This window comes from Scomber japonicus, chromosome 2 (assembly GCF_027409825.1).
Source record: "Scomber japonicus isolate fScoJap1 chromosome 2, fScoJap1.pri, whole genome shotgun sequence".
Classification (NCBI taxonomy): Eukaryota; Metazoa; Chordata; class Actinopteri; order Scombriformes; family Scombridae; genus Scomber; species Scomber japonicus.
The window spans coordinates 41,885,460-41,906,339 of NC_070579.1; the positions used below are offsets into that span (position 1 = coordinate 41,885,460).

A 20,880-nucleotide genomic window follows, 5' to 3' on the forward strand; every position below is an offset into this window, starting at 1 on the left:
TGTTTCTCCGCAGAAAAAAAACAACTATTCCTATCAAAGTACTGTTAAAGGATAGCATGTGTTTGATGGCTGAGACACCATTATCCGCCACTCAGCTGGTGTGAGCAACTGTCAGTGGTGTCACAGCATGTTTAAATGGGCTTTCTGCGGCCTGTTTCGTCGCTTACGGCCATACCACCCTGAACACGCCCGATCTCGTCTGATCTCGGAAGCTAAGCAGGGTCGGGCCTGGTTAGTACTTGGATGGGAGACCGCCTGGGAATACCAGGTGCTGTAAGCTTTTTTTCCCTCTCAGCTGTCACCAAAGGAGGGCGCTGTTGCTCCATCACCGCACACAGGGCTTTGAGGAACAAAAGCTGCAATCATTCCAGCTGTGTCTGAATGCACGCCAGAGAGGTGGCACTGAGACGCCTCACTTTCCAAGTAGTTTTTAGGGTTCCAGTTCTCACTGTTACAGCCTGTAAAAAGCCTGCAATCATCCCGCATGTACACAAATGGCCTGAGAAACAAGGTTGCAGTCCTTCCAGCTGTGTGTTTCTCCGCAGAAAAAAAACAACTATTCCTATCAAAGTACTGTTAAAGGATAGCATGTGTTTGATGGCTGAGACACCATTATCCGCCACACAGCTGGGGTGAGCAACTGTCAGTGGTGTCACAGCATGTTTAAATGGGCTTTCTGCGGCCTGTTTCGTCGCTTACGGCCATACCACCCTGAACACGCCCGATCTCGTCTGATCTCGGAAGCTAAGCAGGGTCGGGCCTGGTTAGTACTTGGATGGGAGACCGCCTGGGAATACCAGGTGCTGTAAGCTTTTTTTCCCTCTCAGCTGTCACCAAAGGAGGGCGCTGTTGCTCCATCACCGCACACAGGGCTTTGAGGAACAAAAGCTGCAATCATTCCAGCTGTGTCTGAATGCACGCCAGAGAGGTGGCACTGAGACGCCTCACTTTCCAAGTAGTTTTTAGGGTTCCAGTTCTCACTGTTACAGCCTGTAAAAAGCCTGCAATCATCCCGCATGTACACAAATGGCCTGAGAAACAAGGTTGCAGTCCTTCCAGCTGTGTGTTTCTCCGCAGAAAAAAAACAACTATTCCTATCAAAGTACTGTTAAAGGATAGCATGTGTTTGATGGCTGAGACACCATTATCCGCCACACAGCTGGGGTGAGCAACTGTCAGTGGTGTCACAGCATGTTTAAATGGGCTTTCTGCGGCCTGTTTCGTCGCTTACGGCCATACCACCCTGAACACGCCCGATCTCGTCTGATCTCGGAAGCTAAGCAGGGTCGGGCCTGGTTAGTACTTGGATGGGAGACCGCCTGGGAATACCAGGTGCTGTAAGCTTTTTTTCCCTCTCAGCTGTCACCAAAGGAGGGCGCTGTTGCTCCATCACCGCACACAGGGCTTTGAGGAACAAAAGCTGCAATCATTCCAGCTGTGTCTGAATGCACGCCAGAGAGGTGGCACTGAGACGCCTCACTTTCCAAGTAGTTTTTAGGGTTCCAGTTCTCACTGTTACAGCCTGTAAAAAGCCTGCAATCATCCCGCATGTACACAAATGGCCTGAGAAACAAGGTTGCAGTCCTTCCAGCTGTGTGTTTCTCCGCAGAAAAAAAACAACTATTCCTATCAAAGTACTGTTAAAGGATAGCATGTGTTTGATGGCTGAGACACCATTATCCGCCACTCAGCTGGTGTGAGCAACTGTCAGTGGTGTCACAGCATGTTTAAATGGGCTTTCTGCGGCCTGTTTCGTCGCTTACGGCCATACCACCCTGAACACGCCCGATCTCGTCTGATCTCGGAAGCTAAGCAGGGTCAGGCCTGGTTAGTACTTGGATGGGAGACCGCCTGGGAATACCAGGTGCTGTAAACTTTTTTTCCCTCTCAGCTGTCACCAAAGGAGGGCGCTGTTGCTCCATCACCGCACACAGGGCTTTGAGGAACAAAAGCTGCAATCATTCCAGCTGTGTCTGAATGCACGCCAGAGAGGTGGCACTGAGACGCCTCACTTTCCAAGTAGTTTTTAGGGTTCCAGTTCTCACTGTTACAGCCTGTAAAAAGCCTGCAATCATCCCGCATGTACACAAATGGCCTGAGAAACAAGGTTGCAGTCCTTCCAGCTGTGTGTTTCTCCGCAGAAAAAAAACAACTATTCCTATCAAAGTACTGTTAAAGGATAGCATGTGTTTGATGGCTGAGACACCATTATCCGCCACTCAGCTGGTGTGAGCAACTGTCAGTGGTGTCACAGCATGTTTAAATGGGCTTTCTGCGGCCTGTTTCGTCGCTTACGGCCATACCACCCTGAACACGCCCGATCTCGTCTGATCTCGGAAGCTAAGCAGGGTCGGGCCTGGTTAGTACTTGGATGGGAGACCGCCTGGGAATACCAGGTGCTGTAAGCTTTTTTTCCCTCTCAGCTGTCACCAAAGGAGGGCGCTGTTGCTCCATCACCGCACACAGGGCTTTGAGGAACAAAAGCTGCAATCATTCCAGCTGTGTCTGAATGCACGCCAGAGAGGTGGCACTGAGACGCCTCACTTTCCAAGTAGTTTTTAGGGTTCCAGTTCTCACTGTTACAGCCTGTAAAAAGCCTGCAATCATCCCGCATGTACACAAATGGCCTGAGAAACAAGGTTGCAGTCCTTCCAGCTGTGTGTTTCTCCGCAGAAAAAAAACAACTATTCCTATCAAAGTACTGTTAAAGGATAGCATGTGTTTGATGGCTGAGACACCATTATCCGCCACACAGCTGGGGTGAGCAACTGTCAGTGGTGTCACAGCATGTTTAAATGGGCTTTCTGCGGCCTGTTTCGTCGCTTACGGCCATACCACCCTGAACACGCCCGATCTCGTCTGATCTCGGAAGCTAAGCAGGGTCGGGCCTGGTTAGTACTTGGATGGGAGACCGCCTGGGAATACCAGGTGCTGTAAGCTTTTTTTCCCTCTCAGCTGTCACCAAAGGAGGGCGCTGTTGCTCCATCACCGCACACAGGGCTTTGAGGAACAAAAGCTGCAATCATTCCAGCTGTGTCTGAATGCACGCCAGAGAGGTGGCACTGAGACGCCTCACTTTCCAAGTAGTTTTTAGGGTTCCAGTTCTCACTGTTACAGCCTGTAAAAAGCCTGCAATCATCCCGCATGTACACAAATGGCCTGAGAAACAAGGTTGCAGTCCTTCCAGCTGTGTGTTTCTCCGCAGAAAAAAAACAACTATTCCTATCAAAGTACTGTTAAAGGATAGCATGTGTTTGATGGCTGAGACACCATTATCCGCCACTCAGCTGGTGTGAGCAACTGTCAGTGGTGTCACAGCATGTTTAAATGGGCTTTCTGCGGCCTGTTTCGTCGCTTACGGCCATACCACCCTGAACACGCCCGATCTCGTCTGATCTCGGAAGCTAAGCAGGGTCGGGCCTGGTTAGTACTTGGATGGGAGACCGCCTGGGAATACCAGGTGCTGTAAGCTTTTTTTCCCTCTCAGCTGTCACCAAAGGAGGGCGCTGTTGCTCCATCACCGCACACAGGGCTTTGAGGAACAAAAGCTGCAATCATTCCAGCTGTGTCTGAATGCACGCCAGAGAGGTGGCACTGAGACGCCTCACTTTCCAAGTAGTTTTTAGGGTTCCAGTTCTCACTGTTACAGCCTGTAAAAAGCCTGCAATCATCCCGCATGTACACAAATGGCCTGAGAAACAAGGTTGCAGTCCTTCCAGCTGTGTGTTTCTCCGCAGAAAAAAAACAACTATTCCTATCAAAGTACTGTTAAAGGATAGCATGTGTTTGATGGCTGAGACACCATTATCCGCCACACAGCTGGGGTGAGCAACTGTCAGTGGTGTCACAGCATGTTTAAATGGGCTTTCTGCGGCCTGTTTCGTCGCTTACGGCCATACCACCCTGAACACGCCCGATCTCGTCTGATCTCGGAAGCTAAGCAGGGTCGGGCCTGGTTAGTACTTGGATGGGAGACCGCCTGGGAATACCAGGTGCTGTAAGCTTTTTTTCCCTCTCAGCTGTCACCAAAGGAGGGCGCTGTTGCTCCATCACCGCACACAGGGCTTTGAGGAACAAAAGCTGCAATCATTCCAGCTGTGTCTGAATGCACGCCAGAGAGGTGGCACTGAGACGCCTCACTTTCCAAGTAGTTTTTAGGGTTCCAGTTCTCACTGTTACAGCCTGTAAAAAGCCTGCAATCATCCCGCATGTACACAAATGGCCTGAGAAACAAGGTTGCAGTCCTTCCAGCTGTGTGTTTCTCCGCAGAAAAAAAACAACTATTCCTATCAAAGTACTGTTAAAGGATAGCATGTGTTTGATGGCTGAGACACCATTATCCGCCACTCAGCTGGTGTGAGCAACTGTCAGTGGTGTCACAGCATGTTTAAATGGGCTTTCTGCGGCCTGTTTCGTCGCTTACGGCCATACCACCCTGAACACGCCCGATCTCGTCTGATCTCGGAAGCTAAGCAGGGTCGGGCCTGGTTAGTACTTGGATGGGAGACCGCCTGGGAATACCAGGTGCTGTAAGCTTTTTTTCCCTCTCAGCTGTCACCAAAGGAGGGCGCTGTTGCTCCATCACCGCACACAGGGCTTTGAGGAACAAAAGCTGCAATCATTCCAGCTGTGTCTGAATGCACGCCAGAGAGGTGGCACTGAGACGCCTCACTTTCCAAGTAGTTTTTAGGGTTCCAGTTCTCACTGTTACAGCCTGTAAAAAGCCTGCAATCATCCCGCATGTACACAAATGGCCTGAGAAACAAGGTTGCAGTCCTTCCAGCTGTGTGTTTCTCCGCAGAAAAAAAACAACTATTCCTATCAAAGTACTGTTAAAGGATAGCATGTGTTTGATGGCTGAGACACCATTATCCGCCACACAGCTGGGGTGAGCAACTGTCAGTGGTGTCACAGCATGTTTAAATGGGCTTTCTGCGGCCTGTTTCGTCGCTTACGGCCATACCACCCTGAACACGCCCGATCTCGTCTGATCTCGGAAGCTAAGCAGGGTCGGGCCTGGTTAGTACTTGGATGGGAGACCGCCTGGGAATACCAGGTGCTGTAAGCTTTTTTTCCCTCTCAGCTGTCACCAAAGGAGGGCGCTGTTGCTCCATCACCGCACACAGGGCTTTGAGGAACAAAAGCTGCAATCATTCCAGCTGTGTCTGAATGCACGCCAGAGAGGTGGCACTGAGACGCCTCACTTTCCAAGTAGTTTTTAGGGTTCCAGTTCTCACTGTTACAGCCTGTAAAAAGCCTGCAATCATCCCGCATGTACACAAATGGCCTGAGAAACAAGGTTGCAGTCCTTCCAGCTGTGTGTTTCTCCGCAGAAAAAAAACAACTATTCCTATCAAAGTACTGTTAAAGGATAGCATGTGTTTGATGGCTGAGACACCATTATCCACCACTCAGCTGGGGTGAGCAACTGTCAGTGGTGTCACAGCATGTTTAAATGGGCTTTCTGCGGCCTGTTTCGTCGCTTACGGCCATACCACCCTGAACACGCCCGATCTCGTCTGATCTCGGAAGCTAAGCAGGGTCGGGCCTGGTTAGTACTTGGATGGGAGACCGCCTGGGAATACCAGGTGCTGTAAGCTTTTTTTCCCTCTCAGCTGTCACCAAAGGAGGGCGCTGTTGCTCCATCACCGCACACAGGGCTTTGAGGAACAAAAGCTGCAATCATTCCAGCTGTGTCTGAATGCACGCCAGAGAGGTGGCACTGAGACGCCTCACTTTCCAAGTAGTTTTTAGGGTTCCAGTTCTCACTGTTACAGCCTGTAAAAAGCCTGCAATCATCCCGCATGTACACAAATGGCCTGAGAAACAAGGTTGCAGTCCTTCCAGCTGTGTGTTTCTCCGCAGAAAAAAAACAACTATTCCTATCAAAGTACTGTTAAAGGATAGCATGTGTTTGATGGCTGAGACACCATTATCCGCCACTCAGCTGGTGTGAGCAACTGTCAGTGGTGTCACAGCATGTTTAAATGGGCTTTCTGCGGCCTGTTTCGTCGCTTACGGCCATACCACCCTGAACACGCCCGATCTCGTCTGATCTCGGAAGCTAAGCAGGGTCGGGCCTGGTTAGTACTTGGATGGGAGACCGCCTGGGAATACCAGGTGCTGTAAGCTTTTTTTCCCTCTCAGCTGTCACCAAAGGAGGGCGCTGTTGCTCCATCACCGCACACAGGGCTTTGAGGAACAAAAGCTGCAATCATTCCAGCTGTGTCTGAATGCACGCCAGAGAGGTGGCACTGAGACGCCTCACTTTCCAAGTAGTTTTTAGGGTTCCAGTTCTCACTGTTACAGCCTGTAAAAAGCCTGCAATCATCCCGCATGTACACAAATGGCCTGAGAAACAAGGTTGCAGTCCTTCCAGCTGTGTGTTTCTCCGCAGAAAAAAAACAACTATTCCTATCAAAGTACTGTTAAAGGATAGCATGTGTTTGATGGCTGAGACACCATTATCCGCCACACAGCTGGGGTGAGCAACTGTCAGTGGTGTCACAGCATGTTTAAATGGGCTTTCTGCGGCCTGTTTCGTCGCTTACGGCCATACCACCCTGAACACGCCCGATCTCGTCTGATCTCGGAAGCTAAGCAGGGTCGGGCCTGGTTAGTACTTGGATGGGAGACCGCCTGGGAATACCAGGTGCTGTAAGCTTTTTTTCCCTCTCAGCTGTCACCAAAGGAGGGCGCTGTTGCTCCATCACCGCACACAGGGCTTTGAGGAACAAAAGCTGCAATCATTCCAGCTGTGTCTGAATGCACGCCAGAGAGGTGGCACTGAGACGCCTCACTTTCCAAGTAGTTTTTAGGGTTCCAGTTCTCACTGTTACAGCCTGTAAAAAGCCTGCAATCATCCCGCATGTACACAAATGGCCTGAGAAACAAGGTTGCAGTCCTTCCAGCTGTGTGTTTCTCCGCAGAAAAAAAACAACTATTCCTATCAAAGTACTGTTAAAGGATAGCATGTGTTTGATGGCTGAGACACCATTATCCGCCACTCAGCTGGTGTGAGCAACTGTCAGTGGTGTCACAGCATGTTTAAATGGGCTTTCTGCGGCCTGTTTCGTCGCTTACGGCCATACCACCCTGAACACGCCCGATCCTGTCTGATCTCGGAAGCTAAGCAGGGTCGGGCCTGGTTAGTACTTGGATGGGAGACCGCCTGGGAATACCAGGTGCTGTAAGCTTTTTTTCCCTCTCAGCTGTCACCAAAGGAGGGCGCTGTTGCTCCATCACCGCACACAGGGCTTTGAGGAACAAAAGCTGCAATCATTCCAGCTGTGTCTGAATGCACGCCAGAGAGGTGGCACTGAGACGCCTCACTTTCCAAGTAGTTTTTAGGGTTCCAGTTCTCACTGTTACAGCCTGTAAAAAGCCTGCAATCATCCCGCATGTACACAAATGGCCTGAGAAACAAGGTTGCAGTCCTTCCAGCTGTGTGTTTCTCCGCAGAAAAAAAACAACTATTCCTATCAAAGTACTGTTAAAGGATAGCATGTGTTTGATGGCTGAGACACCATTATCCGCCACTCAGCTGGTGTGAGCAACTGTCAGTGGTGTCACAGCATGTTTAAATGGGCTTTCTGCGGCCTGTTTCGTCGCTTACGGCCATACCACCCTGAACACGCCCGATCTCGTCTGATCTCGGAAGCTAAGCAGGGTCAGGCCTGGTTAGTACTTGGATGGGAGACCGCCTGGGAATACCAGGTGCTGTAAGCTTTTTTTCCCTCTCAGCTGTCACCAAAGGAGGGCGCTGTTGCTCCATCACCGCACACAGGGCTTTGAGGAACAAAAGCTGCAATCATTCCAGCTGTGTCTGAATGCACGCCAGAGAGGTGGCACTGAGACGCCTCACTTTCCAAGTAGTTTTTAGGGTTCCAGTTCTCACTGTTACAGCCTGTAAAAAGCCTGCAATCATCCCGCATGTACACAAATGGCCTGAGAAACAAGGTTGCAGTCCTTCCAGCTGTGTGTTTCTCCGCAGAAAAAAAACAACTATTCCTATCAAAGTACTGTTAAAGGATAGCATGTGTTTGATGGCTGAGACACCATTATCCGCCACTCAGCTGGTGTGAGCAACTGTCAGTGGTGTCACAGCATGTTTAAATGGGCTTTCTGCGGCCTGTTTAGTCGCTTACGGCCATACCACCCTGAACACGCCCGATCTCGTCTGATCTCGGAAGCTAAGCAGGGTCGGGCCTGGTTAGTACTTGGATGGGAGACCGCCTGGGAATACCAGGTGCTGTAAGCTTTTTTTCCCTCTCAGCTGTCACCAAAGGAGGGCGCTGTTGCTCCATCACCGCACACAGGGCTTTGAGGAACAAAAGCTGCAATCATTCCAGCTGTGTCTGAATGCACGCCAGAGAGGTGGCACTGAGACGCCTCACTTTCCAAGTAGTTTTTAGGGTTCCAGTTCTCACTGTTACAGCCTGTAAAAAGCCTGCAATCATCCCGCATGTACACAAATGGCCTGAGAAACAAGGTTGCAGTCCTTCCAGCTGTGTGTTTCTCCGCAGAAAAAAAACAACTATTCCTATCAAAGTACTGTTAAAGGATAGCATGTGTTTGATGGCTGAGACACCATTATCCGCCACACAGCTGGGGTGAGCAACTGTCAGTGGTGTCACAGCATGTTTAAATGGGCTTTCTGCGGCCTGTTTCGTCGCTTACGGCCATACCACCCTGAACACGCCCGATCTCGTCTGATCTCGGAAGCTAAGCAGGGTCGGGCCTGGTTAGTACTTGGATGGGAGACCGCCTGGGAATACCAGGTGCTGTAAGCTTTTTTTCCCTCTCAGCTGTCACCAAAGGAGGGCGCTGTTGCTCCATCACCGCACACAGGGCTTTGAGGAACAAAAGCTGCAATCATTCCAGCTGTGTCTGAATGCACGCCAGAGAGGTGGCACTGAGACGCCTCACTTTCCAAGTAGTTTTTAGGGTTCCAGTTCTCACTGTTACAGCCTGTAAAAAGCCTGCAATCATCCCGCATGTACACAAATGGCCTGAGAAACAAGGTTGCAGTCCTTCCAGCTGTGTGTTTCTCCGCAGAAAAAAAACAACTATTCCTATCAAAGTACTGTTAAAGGATAGCATGTGTTTGATGGCTGAGACACCATTATCCGCCACTCAGCTGGTGTGAGCAACTGTCAGTGGTGTCACAGCATGTTTAAATGGGCTTTCTGCGGCCTGTTTCGTCGCTTACGGCCATACCACCCTGAACACGCCCGATCTCGTCTGATCTCGGAAGCTAAGCAGGGTCGGGCCTGGTTAGTACTTGGATGGGAGACCGCCTGGGAATACCAGGTGCTGTAAGCTTTTTTTCCCTCTCAGCTGTCACCAAAGGAGGGCGCTGTTGCTCCATCACCGCACACAGGGCTTTGAGGAACAAAAGCTGCAATCATTCCAGCTGTGTCTGAATGCACGCCAGAGAGGTGGCACTGAGACGCCTCACTTTCCAAGTAGTTTTTAGGGTTCCAGTTCTCACTGTTACAGCCTGTAAAAAGCCTGCAATCATCCCGCATGTACACAAATGGCCTGAGAAACAAGGTTGCAGTCCTTCCAGCTGTGTGTTTCTCCGCAGAAAAAAAACAACTATTCCTATCAAAGTACTGTTAAAGGATAGCATGTGTTTGATGGCTGAGACACCATTATCCGCCACTCAGCTGGTGTGAGCAACTGTCAGTGGTGTCACAGCATGTTTAAATGGGCTTTCTGCGGCCTGTTTCGTCGCTTACGGCCATACCACCCTGAACACGCCAGATCTCGTCTGATCTCGGAAGCTAAGCAGGGTCGGGCCTGGTTAGTAGTTGGATGGGAGGCCGCCTGGGAATACCAGGTGCTGTAAGCTTTTTTTCCCTCTCAGCTGTCACCAAAGGAGGGCGCTGTTGCTCCATCACCGCACACAGGGCTTTGAGGAACAAAAGCTGCAATCATTCCAGCTGTGTCTGAATGCACGCCAGAGAGGTGGCACTGAGACGCCTCACTTTCCAAGTAGTTTTTAGGGTTCCAGTTCTCACTGTTACAGCCTGTAAAAAGCCTGCAATCATCCCGCATGTACACAAATGGCCTGAGAAACAAGGTTGCAGTCCTTCCAGCTGTGTGTTTCTCCGCAGAAAAAAAAAACTATTCCTATCAAAGTACTGTTAAAGGATAGCATGTGTTTGATGGCTGAGACACCATTATCCGCCACTCAGCTGGTGTGAGCAACTGTCAGTGGTGTCACAGCATGTTTAAATGGGCTTTCTGCGGCCTGTTTCGTCGCTTACGGCCATACCACCCTGAACACGCCAGATCTCGTCTGATCTCGGAAGCTAAGCAGGGTCGGGCCTGGTTAGTACTTGGATGGGAGACCGCCTGGGAATACCAGGTGCTGTAAGCTTTTTTTCCCTCTCAGCTGTCACCAAAGGAGGGCGCTGTTGCTCCATCACCGCACACAGGGCTTTGAGGAACAAAAGCTGCAATCATTCCAGCTGTGTCTGAATGCACGCCAGAGAGGTGGCACTGAGACGCCTCACTTTCCAAGTAGTTTTTAGGGTTCCAGTTCTCACTGTTACAGCCTGTAAAAAGCCTGCAATCATCCCGCATGTACACAAATCACAAATGGCCTGAGAAACAAGGTTGCAGTCCTTCCAGCTGTGTGTTTCTCCGCAGAAAAAAAACAACTATTCCTATCAAAGTACTGTTAAAGGATAGCATGTGTTTGATGGCTGAGACACCATTATCCGCCACTCAGCTGGTGTGAGCAACTGTCAGTGGTGTCACAGCATGTTTAAATGGGCTTTCTGCGGCCTGTTTCGTCGCTTACGGCCATACCACCCTGAACACGCCCGATCTCGTCTGATCTCGGAAGCTAAGCAGGGTCGGGCCTGGTTAGTACTTGGATGGGAGACCGCCTGGGAATACCAGGTGCTGTAAGCTTTTTTTCCCTCTCAGCTGTCACCAAAGGAGGGCGCTGTTGCTCCATCACCGCACACAGGGCTTTGAGGAACAAAAGCTGCAATCATTCCAGCTGTGTCTGAATGCACGCCAGAGAGGTGGCACTGAGACGCCTCACTTTCCAAGTAGTTTTTAGGGTTCCAGTTCTCACTGTTACAGCCTGTAAAAAGCCTGCAATCATCCCGCATGTACACAAATGGCCTGAGAAACAAGGTTGCAGTCCTTCCAGCTGTGTGTTTCTCCGCAGAAAAAAAACAACTATTCCTATCAAAGTACTGTTAAAGGATAGCATGTGTTTGATGGCTGAGACACCATTATCCGCCACTCAGCTGGTGTGAGCAACTGTCAGTGGTGTCACAGCATGTTTAAATGGGCTTTCTGCGGCCTGTTTCGTCGCTTACGGCCATACCACCCTGAACACGTCCGATCTCGTCTGATCTCGGAAGCTAAGCAGGGTCGGGCCTGGTTAGTACTTGGATGGGAGACCGCCTGGGAATACCAGGTGCTGTAAGCTTTTTTTCCCTCTCAGCTGTCACCAAAGGAGGGCGCTGTTGCTCCATCACCGCACACAGGGCTTTGAGGAACAAAAGCTGCAATCATTCCAGCTGTGTCTGAATGCACGCCAGAGAGGTGGCACTGAGACGCCTCACTTTCCAAGTAGTTTTTAGGGTTCCAGTTCTCACTGTTACAGCCTGTAAAAAGCCTGCAATCATCCCGCATGTACACAAATGGCCTGAGAAACAAGGTTGCAGTCATTCCAGCTGTGTGTTTCTCCGCAGAAAAAAAACAACTATTCCTATCAAAGTACTGTTAAAGGATAGCATGTGTTTGATGGCTGAGACACCATTATCCGCCACTCAGCTGGGGTGAGCAACTGTCAGTGGTGTCACAGCATGTTTAAATGGGCTTTCTGCGGCCTGTTTCGTCGCTTACGGCCATACCACCCTGAACACGCCCGATCTCGTCTGATCTCGGAAGCTAAGCAGGGTCGGGCCTGGTTAGTACTTGGATGGGAGACCGCCTGGGAATACCAGGTGCTGTAAGCTTTTTTTCCCTCTCAGCTGTCACCAAAGGAGGGCGCTGTTGCTCCATCACCGCACACAGGGCTTTGAGGAACAAAAGCTGCAATCATTCCAGCTGTGTCTGAATGCACGCCAGAGAGGTGGCACTGAGACGCCTCACTTTCCAAGTAGTTTTTAGGGTTCCAGTTCTCACTGTTACAGCCTGTAAAAAGCCTGCAATCATCCCGCATGTACACAAATGGCCTGAGAAACAAGGTTGCAGTCCTTCCAGCTGTGTGTTTCTCCGCAGAAAAAAAACAACTATTCCTATCAAAGTACTGTTAAAGGATAGCATGTGTTTGATGGCTGAGACACCATTATCCGCCACTCAGCTGGTGTGAGCAACTGTCAGTGGTGTCACAGCATGTTTAAATGGGCTTTCTGCGGCCTGTTTCGTCGCTTACGGCCATACCACCCTGAACACGCCCGATCTCGTCTGATCTCGGAAGCTAAGCAGGGTCGGGCCTGGTTAGTACTTGGATGGGAGACCGCCTGGGAATACCAGGTGCTGTAAGCTTTTTTTCCCTCTCAGCTGTCACCAAAGGAGGGCGCTGTTGCTCCATCACCGCACACAGGGCTTTGAGGAACAAAAGCTGCAATCATTCCAGCTGTGTCTGAATGCACGCCAGAGAGGTGGCACTGAGACGCCTCACTTTCCAAGTAGTTTTTAGGGTTCCAGTTCTCACTGTTACAGCCTGTAAAAAGCCTGCAATCATCCCGCATGTACACAAATGGCCTGAGAAACAAGGTTGCAGTCCTTCCAGCTGTGTGTTTCTCCGCAGAAAAAAAACAACTATTCCTATCAAAGTACTGTTAAAGGATAGCATGTGTTTGATGGCTGAGACACCATTATCCGCCACTCAGCTGGTGTGAGCAACTGTCAGTGGTGTCACAGCATGTTTAAATGGGCTTTCTGCGGCCTGTTTCATCGCTTACGGCCATACCACCCTGAACACGCCCGATCTCGTCTGATCTCGGAAGCTAAGCAGGGTCGGGCCTGGTTAGTACTTGGATGGGAGACCGCCTGGGAATACCAGGTGCTGTAAGCTTTTTTTCCCTCTCAGCTGTCACCAAAGGAGGGCGCTGTTGCTCCATCACCGCACACAGGGCTTTGAGGAACAAAAGCTGCAATCATTCCAGCTGTGTCTGAATGCACGCCAGAGAGGTGGCACTGAGACGCCTCACTTTCCAAGTAGTTTTTAGGGTTCCAGTTCTCACTGTTACAGCCTGTAAAAAGCCTGCAATCATCCCGCATGTACACAAATGGCCTGAGAAACAAGGTTGCAGTCCTTCCAGCTGTGTGTTTCTCCGCAGAAAAAAAACAACTATTCCTATCAAAGTACTGTTAAAGGATAGCATGTGTTTGATGGCTGAGACACCATTATCCGCCACTCAGCTGGTGTGAGCAACTGTCAGTGGTGTCACAGCATGTTTAAATGGGCTTTCTGCGGCCTGTTTCGTCGCTTACGGCCATACCACCCTGAACACGCCCGATCTCGTCTGATCTCGGAAGCTAAGCAGGGTCGGGCCTGGTTAGTACTTGGATGGGAGACCGCCTGGGAATACCAGGTGCTGTAAGCTTTTTTTCCCTCTCAGCTGTCACCAAAGGAGGGCGCTGTTGCTCCATCACCGCACACAGGGCTTTGAGGAACAAAAGCTGCAATCATTCCAGCTGTGTCTGAATGCACGCCAGAGAGGTGGCACTGAGACGCCTCACTTTCCAAGTAGTTTTTAGGGTTCCAGTTCTCACTGTTACAGCCTGTAAAAAGCCTGCAATCATCCCGCATGTACACAAATGGCCTGAGAAACAAGGTTGCAGTCCTTCCAGCTGTGTGTTTCTCCGCAGAAAAAAAACAACTATTCCTATCAAAGTACTGTTAAAGGATAGCATGTGTTTGATGGCTGAGACACCATTATCCGCCACTCAGCTGGTGTGAGCAACTGTCAGTGGTGTCACAGCATGTTTAAATGGGCTTTCTGCGGCCTGTTTCGTCGCTTACGGCCATACCACCCTGAACACGTCCGATCTCGTCTGATCTCGGAAGCTAAGCAGGGTCGGGCCTGGTTAGTACTTGGATGGGAGACCGCCTGGGAATACCAGGTGCTGTAAGCTTTTTTTCCCTCTCAGCTGTCACCAAAGGAGGGCGCTGTTGCTCCATCACCGCACACAGGGCTTTGAGGAACAAAAGCTGCAATCATTCCAGCTGTGTCTGAATGCACGCCAGAGAGGTGGCACTGAGACGCCTCACTTTCCAAGTAGTTTTTAGGGTTCCAGTTCTCACTGTTACAGCCTGTAAAAAGCCTGCAATCATCCCGCATGTACACAAATGGCCTGAGAAACAAGGTTGCAGTCATTCCAGCTGTGTGTTTCTCCGCAGAAAAAAAACAACTATTCCTATCAAAGTACTGTTAAAGGATAGCATGTGTTTGATGGCTGAGACACCATTATCCGCCACTCAGCTGGGGTGAGCAACTGTCAGTGGTGTCACAGCATGTTTAAATGGGCTTTCTGCGGCCTGTTTCGTCGCTTACGGCCATACCACCCTGAACACGCCCGATCTCGTCTGATCTCGGAAGCTAAGCAGGGTCGGGCCTGGTTAGTACTTGGATGGGAGACCGCCTGGGAATACCAGGTGCTGTAAGCTTTTTTTCCCTCTCAGCTGTCACCAAAGGAGGGCGCTGTTGCTCCATCACCGCACACAGGGCTTTGAGGAACAAAAGCTGCAATCATTCCAGCTGTGTCTGAATGCACGCCAGAGAGGTGGCACTGAGACGCCTCACTTTCCAAGTAGTTTTTAGGGTTCCAGTTCTCACTGTTACAGCCTGTAAAAAGCCTGCAATCATCCCGCATGTACACAAATGGCCTGAGAAACAAGGTTGCAGTCCTTCCAGCTGTGTGTTTCTCCGCAGAAAAAAAACAACTATTCCTATCAAAGTACTGTTAAAGGATAGCATGTGTTTGATGGCTGAGACACCATTATCCGCCACTCAGCTGGTGTGAGCAACTGTCAGTGGTGTCACAACATGTTTAAATGGGCTTTCTGCGGCCTGTTTCGTCGCTTACGGCCATACCACCCTGAACACGCCCGATCTCGTCTGATCTCGGAAGCTAAGCAGGGTCGGGCCTGGTTAGTACTTGGATGGGAGACCGCCTGGGAATACCAGGTGCTGTAAGCTTTTTTTCCCTCTCAGCTGTCACCAAAGGAGGGCGCTGTTGCTCCATCACCGCACACAGGGCTTTGAGGAACAAAAGCTGCAATCATTCCAGCTGTGTCTGAATGCACGCCAGAGAGGTGGCACTGAGACGCCTCACTTTCCAAGTAGTTTTTAGGGTTCCAGTTCTCACTGTTACAGCCTGTAAAAAGCCTGCAATCATCCCGCATGTACACAAATGGCCTGAGAAACAAGGTTGCAGTCCTTCCAGCTGTGTGTTTCTCCGCAGAAAAAAAAAACTATTCCTATCAAAGTACTGTTAAAGGATAGCATGTGTTTGATGGCTGAGACACCATTATCCGCCACTCAGCTGGGGTGAGCAACTGTCAGTGGTGTCACAGCATGTTTAAATGGGCTTTCTGCGGCCTGTTTCGTCGCTTACGGCCATACCACCCTGAACACGCCAGATCTCGTCTGATCTCGGAAGCTAAGCAGGGTCGGGCCTGGTTAGTACTTGGATGGGAGACCGCCTGGGAATACCAGGTGCTGTAAGCTTTTTTTCCCTCTCAGCTGTCACCAAAGGAGGGCGCTGTTGCTCCATCACCGCACACAGGGCTTTGAGGAACAAAAGCTGCAATCATTCCAGCTGTGTCTGAATGCACGCCAGAGAGGTGGCACTGAGACGCCTCACTTTCCAAGTAGTTTTTAGGGTTCCAGTTCTCACTGTTACAGCCTGTAAAAAGCCTGCAATCATCCCGCATGTACACAAATCACAAATGGCCTGAGAAACAAGGTTGCAGTCCTTCCAGCTGTGTGTTTCTCCGCAGAAAAAAAAAACTATTCCTATCAAAGTACTGTTAAAGGATAGCATGTGTTTGATGGCTGAGACACCATTATCCGCCACTCAGCTGGTGTGAGCAACTGTCAGTGGTGTCACAGCATGTTTAAATGGGCTTTCTGCGGCCTGTTTCGTCGCTTACGGCCATACCACCCTGAACACGTCCGATCTCGTCTGATCTCGGAAGCTAAGCAGGGTCGGGCCTGGTTAGTACTTGGATGGGAGACCGCCTGGGAATACCAGGTGCTGTAAGCTTTTTTTCCCTCTCAGCTGTCACCAAAGGAGGGCGCTGTTGCTCCATCACCGCACACAGGGCTTTGAGGAACAAAAGCTGCAATCATTCCAGCTGTGTCTGAATGCACGCCAGAGAGGTGGCACTGAGACGCCTCACTTTCCAAGTAGTTTTTAGGGTTCCAGTTCTCACTGTTACAGCCTGTAAAAAGCCTGCAATCATCCCGCATGTACACAAATGGCCTGAGAAACAAGGTTGCAGTCATTCCAGCTGTGTGTTTCTCCGCAGAAAAAAAACAACTATTCCTATCAAAGTACTGTTAAAGGATAGCATGTGTTTGATGGCTGAGACACCATTATCCGCCACTCAGCTGGGGTGAGCAACTGTCAGTGGTGTCACAGCATGTTTAAATGGGCTTTCTGCGGCCTGTTTCGTCGCTTACGGCCATACCACCCTGAACACGCCCGATCTCGTCTGATCTCGGAAGCTAAGCAGGGTCGGGCCTGGTTAGTACTTGGATGGGAGACCGCCTGGGAATACCAGGTGCTGTAAGCTTTTTTTCCCTCTCAGCTGTCACCAAAGGAGGGCGCTGTTGCTCCATCACCGCACACAGGGCTTTGAGGAACAAAAGCTGCAATCATTCCAGCTGTGTCTGAATGCACGCCAGAGAGGTGGCACTGAGACGCCTCACTTTCCAAGTAGTTTTTAGGGTTCCAGTTCTCACTGTTACAGCCTGTAAAAAGCCTGCAATCATCCCGCATGTACACAAATGGCCTGAGAAACAAGGTTGCAGTCCTTCCAGCTGTGTGTTTCTCCGCAGAAAAAAAACAACTATTCCTATCAAAGTACTGTTAAAGGATAGCATGTGTTTGATGGCTGAGACACCATTATCCGCCACTCAGCTGGTGTGAGCAACTGTCAGTGGTGTCACAGCATGTTTAAATGGGCTTTCTGCGGCCTGTTTCGTCGCTTACGGCCATACCACCCTGAACATGCCCGATCTCGTCTGATCTCGGAAGCTAAGCAGGGTCGGGCCTGGTTAGTACTTGGATGGGAGACCGCCTGGGAATACCAGGTGCTGTAAGCTTTTTTCCCCTCTCAGCTGTCACCAAAGGAGGGCGCTGTTGCTCCATCACCGCACACAGGGCTTTGAGGAACAAAAGCTGCAATCATTCCAGCTGTGTCTGAATGCACGCCAGAGAGGTGGCACTGAGACGCCTCACTTTCCAAGTAGTTTTTAGGGTTCCAGTTCTCACTGTTACAGCCTGTAAAAAGCCTGCAATCATCCCGCATGTACACAAATGGCCTGAGAAACAAGGTTGCAGTCCTTCCAGCTGTGTGTTTCTCCGCAGAAAAAAAAAACTATTCCTATCAAAGTACTGTTAAAGGATAGCATGTGTTTGATGGCTGAGACACCATTATCCGCCACTCAGCTGGGGTGAGCAACTGTCAGTGGTGTCACAGCATGTTTAAATGGGCTTTCTGCGGCCTGTTTCGTCGCTTACGGCCATACCACCCTGAACACGCCAGATCTCGTCTGATCTCGGAAGCTAAGCAGGGTCGGGCCTGGTTAGTACTTGGATGGGAGACCGCCTGGGAATACCAGGTGCTGTAAGCTTTTTTTCCCTCTCAGCTGTCACCAAAGGAGGGCGCTGTTGCTCCATCACCGCACACAGGGCTTTGAGGAACAAAAGCTGCAATCATTCCAGCTGTGTCTGAATGCACGCCAGAGAGGTGGCACTGAGACGCCTCACTTTCCAAGTAGTTTTTAGGGTTCCAGTTCTCACTGTTACAGCCTGTAAAAAGCCTGCAATCATCCCGCATGTACACAAATCACAAATGGCCTGAGAAACAAGGTTGCAGTCCTTCCAGCTGTGTGTTTCTCCGCAGAAAAAAAAAACTATTCCTATCAAAGTACTGTTAAAGGATAGCATGTGTTTGATGGCTGAGACACAATTATCCGCCACTCAGCTGGTGTGAGCAACTGTCAGTGGTGTCACAGCATGTTTAAATGGGCTTTCTGCGGCCTGTTTAGTCGCTTACGGCCATACCACCCTGAACACGCCCGATCTCGTCTGATCTCGGAAGCTAAGCAGGGTCGGGCCTGGTTAGTACTTGGATGGGAGACCGCCTGGGAATACCAGGTGCTGTAAGCTTTTTTTCCCTCTCAGCTGTCACCAAAGGAGGGCGCTGTTGCTCCATCACCGCACACAGGGCTTTGAGGAACAAAAGCTGCAATCATTCCAGCTGTGTCTGAATGCACGCCAGAGAGGTGGCACTGAGACGCCTCACTTTCCAAGTAGTTTTTAGGGTTCCAGTTCTCACTGTTACAGCCTGTAAAAAGCCTGCAATCATCCCGCATGTACACAAATGGCCTGAGAAACAAGGTTGCAGTCCTTCCAGCTGTGTGTTTCTCCGCAGAAAAAAAACAACTATTCCTATCAAAGTACTGTTAAAGGATAGCATGTGTTTGATGGCTGAGACACCATTATCCGCCACTCAGCTGGTGTGAGCAACTGTCAGTGGTGTCACATCATGTTTAAATGGGCTTTCTGCGGCCTGTTTCATTGCTTACGGCCATACCACCCTGAACACGCCCGATCTCGTCTGATCTCGGAAGCTAAGCAGGGTCGGGCCTGGTTAGTACTTGGATGGGAGACCGCCTGGGAATACCAGGTGCTGTAAGCTTTTTTTCCCTCTCAGCTGTCACCAAAGGAGGGCGCTGTTGCTCCATCACCGCACACAGGGCTTTGAGGAACAAAAGCTGCAATCATTCCAGCTGTGTCTGAATGCACGCCAGAGAGGTGGCACTGAGACGCCTCACTTTCCAAGTAGTTTTTAGGGTTCCAGTTCTCACTGTTACAGCCTGTAAAAAGCCTGCAATCATCCCGCATGTACACAAATGGCCTGAGAAACAAGGTTGCAGTCCTTCCAGCTGTGTGTTTCTCCGCAGAAAAAAAACAACTATTCCTATCAAAGTACTGTTAAAGGATAGCATGTGTTTGATGGCTGAGACACCATTATCCGCCACTCAGCTGGTGTGAGCAACTGTCAGTGGTGTCACAGCATGTTTAAATGGGCTTTCTGCGGCCTGTTTCGTCGCTTACGGCCATACCACCCTGAACATGCCCGATCTCGTCTGATCTCGGAAGCTAAGCAGGGTCGGGCCTGGTTAGTACTTGGATGGGAGACCGCCTGGGAATACCAGGTGCTGTAAGCTTTTTTTCCCTCTCAGCTGTCACCAAAGGAGGGCGCTGTTGCTCCATCACCGCACACAGGGCTTTGAGGAACAAAAGCTGCAATCATTCCAGCTGTGTCTGAATGCACGCCAGAGAGGTGGCACTGAGACGCCTCACTTTCCAAGTAGTTTTTAGGGTTCCAGTTCTCACTGTTACAGCCTGTAAAAAGCCTGCAATCATCCCGCATGTACACAAATGGCCTGAGAAACAAGGTTGCAGTCCTTCCAGCTGTGTGTTTCTCCGCAGAAAAAAAAAACTATTCCTATCAAAGTACTGTTAAAGGATAGCATGTGTTTGATGGCTGAGACACCATTATCCGCCACTCAGCTGGGGTGAGCAACTGTCAGTGGTGTCACAGCATGTTTAAATGGGCTTTCTGCGGCCTGTTTCGTCGCTTACGGCCATACCACCCTGAACACGCCAGATCTCGTCTGATCTCGGAAGCTAAGCAGGGTCGGGCCTGGTTAGTACTTGGATGGGAGACCGCCTGGGAATACCAGGTGCTGTAAGCTTTTTTTCCCTCTCAGCTGTCACCAAAGGAGGGCGCTGTTGCTCCATCACCGCACACAGGGCTTTGAGGAACAAAAGCTGCAATCATTCCAGCTGTGTCTGAATGCACGCCAGAGAGGTGGCACTGAGACGCCTCACTTTCCAAGTAGTTTTTAGGGTTCCAGTTCTCACTGTTACAGCCTGTAAAAAGCCTGCAATCATCCCGCATGTACACAAATCACAAATGGCCTGAGAAACAAGGTTGCAGTCCTTCCAGCTGTGTGTTTCTCCGCAGAAAAAAAAAACTATTCCTATCAAAGTACTGTTAAAGGATAGCATGTGTTTGATGGCTGAGACACAATTATCCGCCACTCAGCTGGTGTGAGCAACTGTCAGTGGTGTCACAGCATGTTTAAATGGGCTTTCTGCGGCCTGTTTAGTCGCTTACGGCCATACCACCCTGAACACGCCCGATCTCGTCTGATCTCGGAAGCTAAGCAGGGTCGGGCCTGGTTAGTACTTGGATGGGAGACCGCCTGGGAATACCAGGTGCTGTAAGCTTTTTTTCCCTCTCAGCTGTCACCAAAGGAGGGCGCTGTTGCTCCATCACCGCACACAGGGCTTTGAGGAACAAAAGCTGCAATCATTCCAGCTGTGTCTGAATGCACGCCAGAGAGGTGGCACTGAGACGCCTCACTTTCCAAGTAGTTTTTAGGGTTCCAGTTCTCACTGTTACAGCCTGTAAAAAGCCTGCAATCATCCCGCATGTACACAAATCACAAATGGCCTGAGAAACAAGGTTGCAGTCCTTCCAGCTGTGTGTTTCTCCGCAGCAAAAAAACAACTATTCCTATCAAAGTACTGTTAAAGGATAGCATGTGTTTGATGGCTGAGACACCATTATCCGCCACTCAGCTGGTGTGA

General features: G+C 50.2%; 39 non-coding genes across 39 annotated transcripts; all 39 read left to right on the top strand.

The window, feature by feature from the left end:
* The first annotated feature begins 161 nt into the window (after nucleotides 1-161).
* On the top strand, nucleotides 162-280 carry LOC128385243 (5S ribosomal RNA). The gene has a single exon (XR_008324665.1). It is a non-coding gene; the product is annotated as a 5S ribosomal RNA (ribosomal RNA).
* A 413-nt stretch (nucleotides 281-693) lies between these two features.
* LOC128385248 (5S ribosomal RNA) lies at nucleotides 694-812 on the top strand. The gene has a single exon (XR_008324667.1). It is a non-coding gene; the product is annotated as a 5S ribosomal RNA (ribosomal RNA).
* A 413-nt stretch (nucleotides 813-1,225) lies between these two features.
* LOC128385254 (5S ribosomal RNA) lies at nucleotides 1,226-1,344 on the top strand. The gene has a single exon (XR_008324668.1). It is a non-coding gene; the product is annotated as a 5S ribosomal RNA (ribosomal RNA).
* A 413-nt stretch (nucleotides 1,345-1,757) lies between these two features.
* LOC128354510 (5S ribosomal RNA) lies at nucleotides 1,758-1,876 on the top strand. Its single transcript, XR_008321071.1, has one exon. It is a non-coding gene; the product is annotated as a 5S ribosomal RNA (ribosomal RNA).
* A 413-nt stretch (nucleotides 1,877-2,289) lies between these two features.
* On the top strand, nucleotides 2,290-2,408 carry LOC128385261 (5S ribosomal RNA). The gene has a single exon (XR_008324670.1). It is a non-coding gene; the product is annotated as a 5S ribosomal RNA (ribosomal RNA).
* A 413-nt stretch (nucleotides 2,409-2,821) lies between these two features.
* On the top strand, nucleotides 2,822-2,940 carry LOC128385265 (5S ribosomal RNA). Its single transcript, XR_008324672.1, has one exon. It is a non-coding gene; the product is annotated as a 5S ribosomal RNA (ribosomal RNA).
* A 413-nt stretch (nucleotides 2,941-3,353) lies between these two features.
* Nucleotides 3,354-3,472, top strand: LOC128385273 (5S ribosomal RNA). The gene has a single exon (XR_008324673.1). It is a non-coding gene; the product is annotated as a 5S ribosomal RNA (ribosomal RNA).
* Nucleotides 3,473-3,885: 413 nt separating this feature from the next.
* LOC128385280 (5S ribosomal RNA) lies at nucleotides 3,886-4,004 on the top strand. Its single transcript, XR_008324674.1, has one exon. It is a non-coding gene; the product is annotated as a 5S ribosomal RNA (ribosomal RNA).
* Nucleotides 4,005-4,417: 413 nt separating this feature from the next.
* On the top strand, nucleotides 4,418-4,536 carry LOC128385287 (5S ribosomal RNA). The gene has a single exon (XR_008324675.1). It is a non-coding gene; the product is annotated as a 5S ribosomal RNA (ribosomal RNA).
* A 413-nt stretch (nucleotides 4,537-4,949) lies between these two features.
* LOC128385293 (5S ribosomal RNA) lies at nucleotides 4,950-5,068 on the top strand. Its single transcript, XR_008324676.1, has one exon. It is a non-coding gene; the product is annotated as a 5S ribosomal RNA (ribosomal RNA).
* Nucleotides 5,069-5,481: 413 nt separating this feature from the next.
* On the top strand, nucleotides 5,482-5,600 carry LOC128385306 (5S ribosomal RNA). The gene has a single exon (XR_008324678.1). It is a non-coding gene; the product is annotated as a 5S ribosomal RNA (ribosomal RNA).
* Nucleotides 5,601-6,013: 413 nt separating this feature from the next.
* Nucleotides 6,014-6,132, top strand: LOC128385313 (5S ribosomal RNA). Its single transcript, XR_008324679.1, has one exon. It is a non-coding gene; the product is annotated as a 5S ribosomal RNA (ribosomal RNA).
* Nucleotides 6,133-6,545: 413 nt separating this feature from the next.
* Nucleotides 6,546-6,664, top strand: LOC128385321 (5S ribosomal RNA). The gene has a single exon (XR_008324680.1). It is a non-coding gene; the product is annotated as a 5S ribosomal RNA (ribosomal RNA).
* Nucleotides 6,665-7,077: 413 nt separating this feature from the next.
* On the top strand, nucleotides 7,078-7,196 carry LOC128353626 (5S ribosomal RNA). The gene has a single exon (XR_008320902.1). It is a non-coding gene; the product is annotated as a 5S ribosomal RNA (ribosomal RNA).
* Nucleotides 7,197-7,609: 413 nt separating this feature from the next.
* On the top strand, nucleotides 7,610-7,728 carry LOC128354176 (5S ribosomal RNA). The gene has a single exon (XR_008320971.1). It is a non-coding gene; the product is annotated as a 5S ribosomal RNA (ribosomal RNA).
* Nucleotides 7,729-8,141: 413 nt separating this feature from the next.
* On the top strand, nucleotides 8,142-8,260 carry LOC128385329 (5S ribosomal RNA). Its single transcript, XR_008324681.1, has one exon. It is a non-coding gene; the product is annotated as a 5S ribosomal RNA (ribosomal RNA).
* Nucleotides 8,261-8,673: 413 nt separating this feature from the next.
* LOC128385336 (5S ribosomal RNA) lies at nucleotides 8,674-8,792 on the top strand. The gene has a single exon (XR_008324682.1). It is a non-coding gene; the product is annotated as a 5S ribosomal RNA (ribosomal RNA).
* Nucleotides 8,793-9,205: 413 nt separating this feature from the next.
* On the top strand, nucleotides 9,206-9,324 carry LOC128385343 (5S ribosomal RNA). Its single transcript, XR_008324683.1, has one exon. It is a non-coding gene; the product is annotated as a 5S ribosomal RNA (ribosomal RNA).
* A 413-nt stretch (nucleotides 9,325-9,737) lies between these two features.
* Nucleotides 9,738-9,856, top strand: LOC128354590 (5S ribosomal RNA). Its single transcript, XR_008321092.1, has one exon. It is a non-coding gene; the product is annotated as a 5S ribosomal RNA (ribosomal RNA).
* A 412-nt stretch (nucleotides 9,857-10,268) lies between these two features.
* On the top strand, nucleotides 10,269-10,387 carry LOC128354081 (5S ribosomal RNA). Its single transcript, XR_008320947.1, has one exon. It is a non-coding gene; the product is annotated as a 5S ribosomal RNA (ribosomal RNA).
* Nucleotides 10,388-10,807: 420 nt separating this feature from the next.
* Nucleotides 10,808-10,926, top strand: LOC128385348 (5S ribosomal RNA). Its single transcript, XR_008324684.1, has one exon. It is a non-coding gene; the product is annotated as a 5S ribosomal RNA (ribosomal RNA).
* A 413-nt stretch (nucleotides 10,927-11,339) lies between these two features.
* Nucleotides 11,340-11,458, top strand: LOC128353869 (5S ribosomal RNA). The gene has a single exon (XR_008320924.1). It is a non-coding gene; the product is annotated as a 5S ribosomal RNA (ribosomal RNA).
* A 413-nt stretch (nucleotides 11,459-11,871) lies between these two features.
* Nucleotides 11,872-11,990, top strand: LOC128385353 (5S ribosomal RNA). Its single transcript, XR_008324685.1, has one exon. It is a non-coding gene; the product is annotated as a 5S ribosomal RNA (ribosomal RNA).
* A 413-nt stretch (nucleotides 11,991-12,403) lies between these two features.
* LOC128385358 (5S ribosomal RNA) lies at nucleotides 12,404-12,522 on the top strand. Its single transcript, XR_008324686.1, has one exon. It is a non-coding gene; the product is annotated as a 5S ribosomal RNA (ribosomal RNA).
* Nucleotides 12,523-12,935: 413 nt separating this feature from the next.
* Nucleotides 12,936-13,054, top strand: LOC128385365 (5S ribosomal RNA). The gene has a single exon (XR_008320803.1). It is a non-coding gene; the product is annotated as a 5S ribosomal RNA (ribosomal RNA).
* A 413-nt stretch (nucleotides 13,055-13,467) lies between these two features.
* LOC128353063 (5S ribosomal RNA) lies at nucleotides 13,468-13,586 on the top strand. Its single transcript, XR_008320805.1, has one exon. It is a non-coding gene; the product is annotated as a 5S ribosomal RNA (ribosomal RNA).
* A 413-nt stretch (nucleotides 13,587-13,999) lies between these two features.
* On the top strand, nucleotides 14,000-14,118 carry LOC128353881 (5S ribosomal RNA). Its single transcript, XR_008320925.1, has one exon. It is a non-coding gene; the product is annotated as a 5S ribosomal RNA (ribosomal RNA).
* A 413-nt stretch (nucleotides 14,119-14,531) lies between these two features.
* On the top strand, nucleotides 14,532-14,650 carry LOC128353066 (5S ribosomal RNA). The gene has a single exon (XR_008320806.1). It is a non-coding gene; the product is annotated as a 5S ribosomal RNA (ribosomal RNA).
* Nucleotides 14,651-15,063: 413 nt separating this feature from the next.
* Nucleotides 15,064-15,182, top strand: LOC128353073 (5S ribosomal RNA). Its single transcript, XR_008320807.1, has one exon. It is a non-coding gene; the product is annotated as a 5S ribosomal RNA (ribosomal RNA).
* Nucleotides 15,183-15,594: 412 nt separating this feature from the next.
* Nucleotides 15,595-15,713, top strand: LOC128354084 (5S ribosomal RNA). The gene has a single exon (XR_008320948.1). It is a non-coding gene; the product is annotated as a 5S ribosomal RNA (ribosomal RNA).
* Nucleotides 15,714-16,132: 419 nt separating this feature from the next.
* On the top strand, nucleotides 16,133-16,251 carry LOC128353892 (5S ribosomal RNA). The gene has a single exon (XR_008320926.1). It is a non-coding gene; the product is annotated as a 5S ribosomal RNA (ribosomal RNA).
* Nucleotides 16,252-16,664: 413 nt separating this feature from the next.
* On the top strand, nucleotides 16,665-16,783 carry LOC128353078 (5S ribosomal RNA). The gene has a single exon (XR_008320808.1). It is a non-coding gene; the product is annotated as a 5S ribosomal RNA (ribosomal RNA).
* Nucleotides 16,784-17,196: 413 nt separating this feature from the next.
* LOC128353549 (5S ribosomal RNA) lies at nucleotides 17,197-17,315 on the top strand. The gene has a single exon (XR_008320895.1). It is a non-coding gene; the product is annotated as a 5S ribosomal RNA (ribosomal RNA).
* A 412-nt stretch (nucleotides 17,316-17,727) lies between these two features.
* LOC128354091 (5S ribosomal RNA) lies at nucleotides 17,728-17,846 on the top strand. The gene has a single exon (XR_008320950.1). It is a non-coding gene; the product is annotated as a 5S ribosomal RNA (ribosomal RNA).
* A 419-nt stretch (nucleotides 17,847-18,265) lies between these two features.
* LOC128353084 (5S ribosomal RNA) lies at nucleotides 18,266-18,384 on the top strand. Its single transcript, XR_008320809.1, has one exon. It is a non-coding gene; the product is annotated as a 5S ribosomal RNA (ribosomal RNA).
* Nucleotides 18,385-18,797: 413 nt separating this feature from the next.
* On the top strand, nucleotides 18,798-18,916 carry LOC128353091 (5S ribosomal RNA). The gene has a single exon (XR_008320810.1). It is a non-coding gene; the product is annotated as a 5S ribosomal RNA (ribosomal RNA).
* Nucleotides 18,917-19,329: 413 nt separating this feature from the next.
* Nucleotides 19,330-19,448, top strand: LOC128353560 (5S ribosomal RNA). Its single transcript, XR_008320896.1, has one exon. It is a non-coding gene; the product is annotated as a 5S ribosomal RNA (ribosomal RNA).
* Nucleotides 19,449-19,860: 412 nt separating this feature from the next.
* Nucleotides 19,861-19,979, top strand: LOC128354097 (5S ribosomal RNA). Its single transcript, XR_008320951.1, has one exon. It is a non-coding gene; the product is annotated as a 5S ribosomal RNA (ribosomal RNA).
* A 419-nt stretch (nucleotides 19,980-20,398) lies between these two features.
* Nucleotides 20,399-20,517, top strand: LOC128353099 (5S ribosomal RNA). Its single transcript, XR_008320811.1, has one exon. It is a non-coding gene; the product is annotated as a 5S ribosomal RNA (ribosomal RNA).
* The last annotated feature ends 363 nt before the right edge of the window (nucleotides 20,518-20,880 follow it).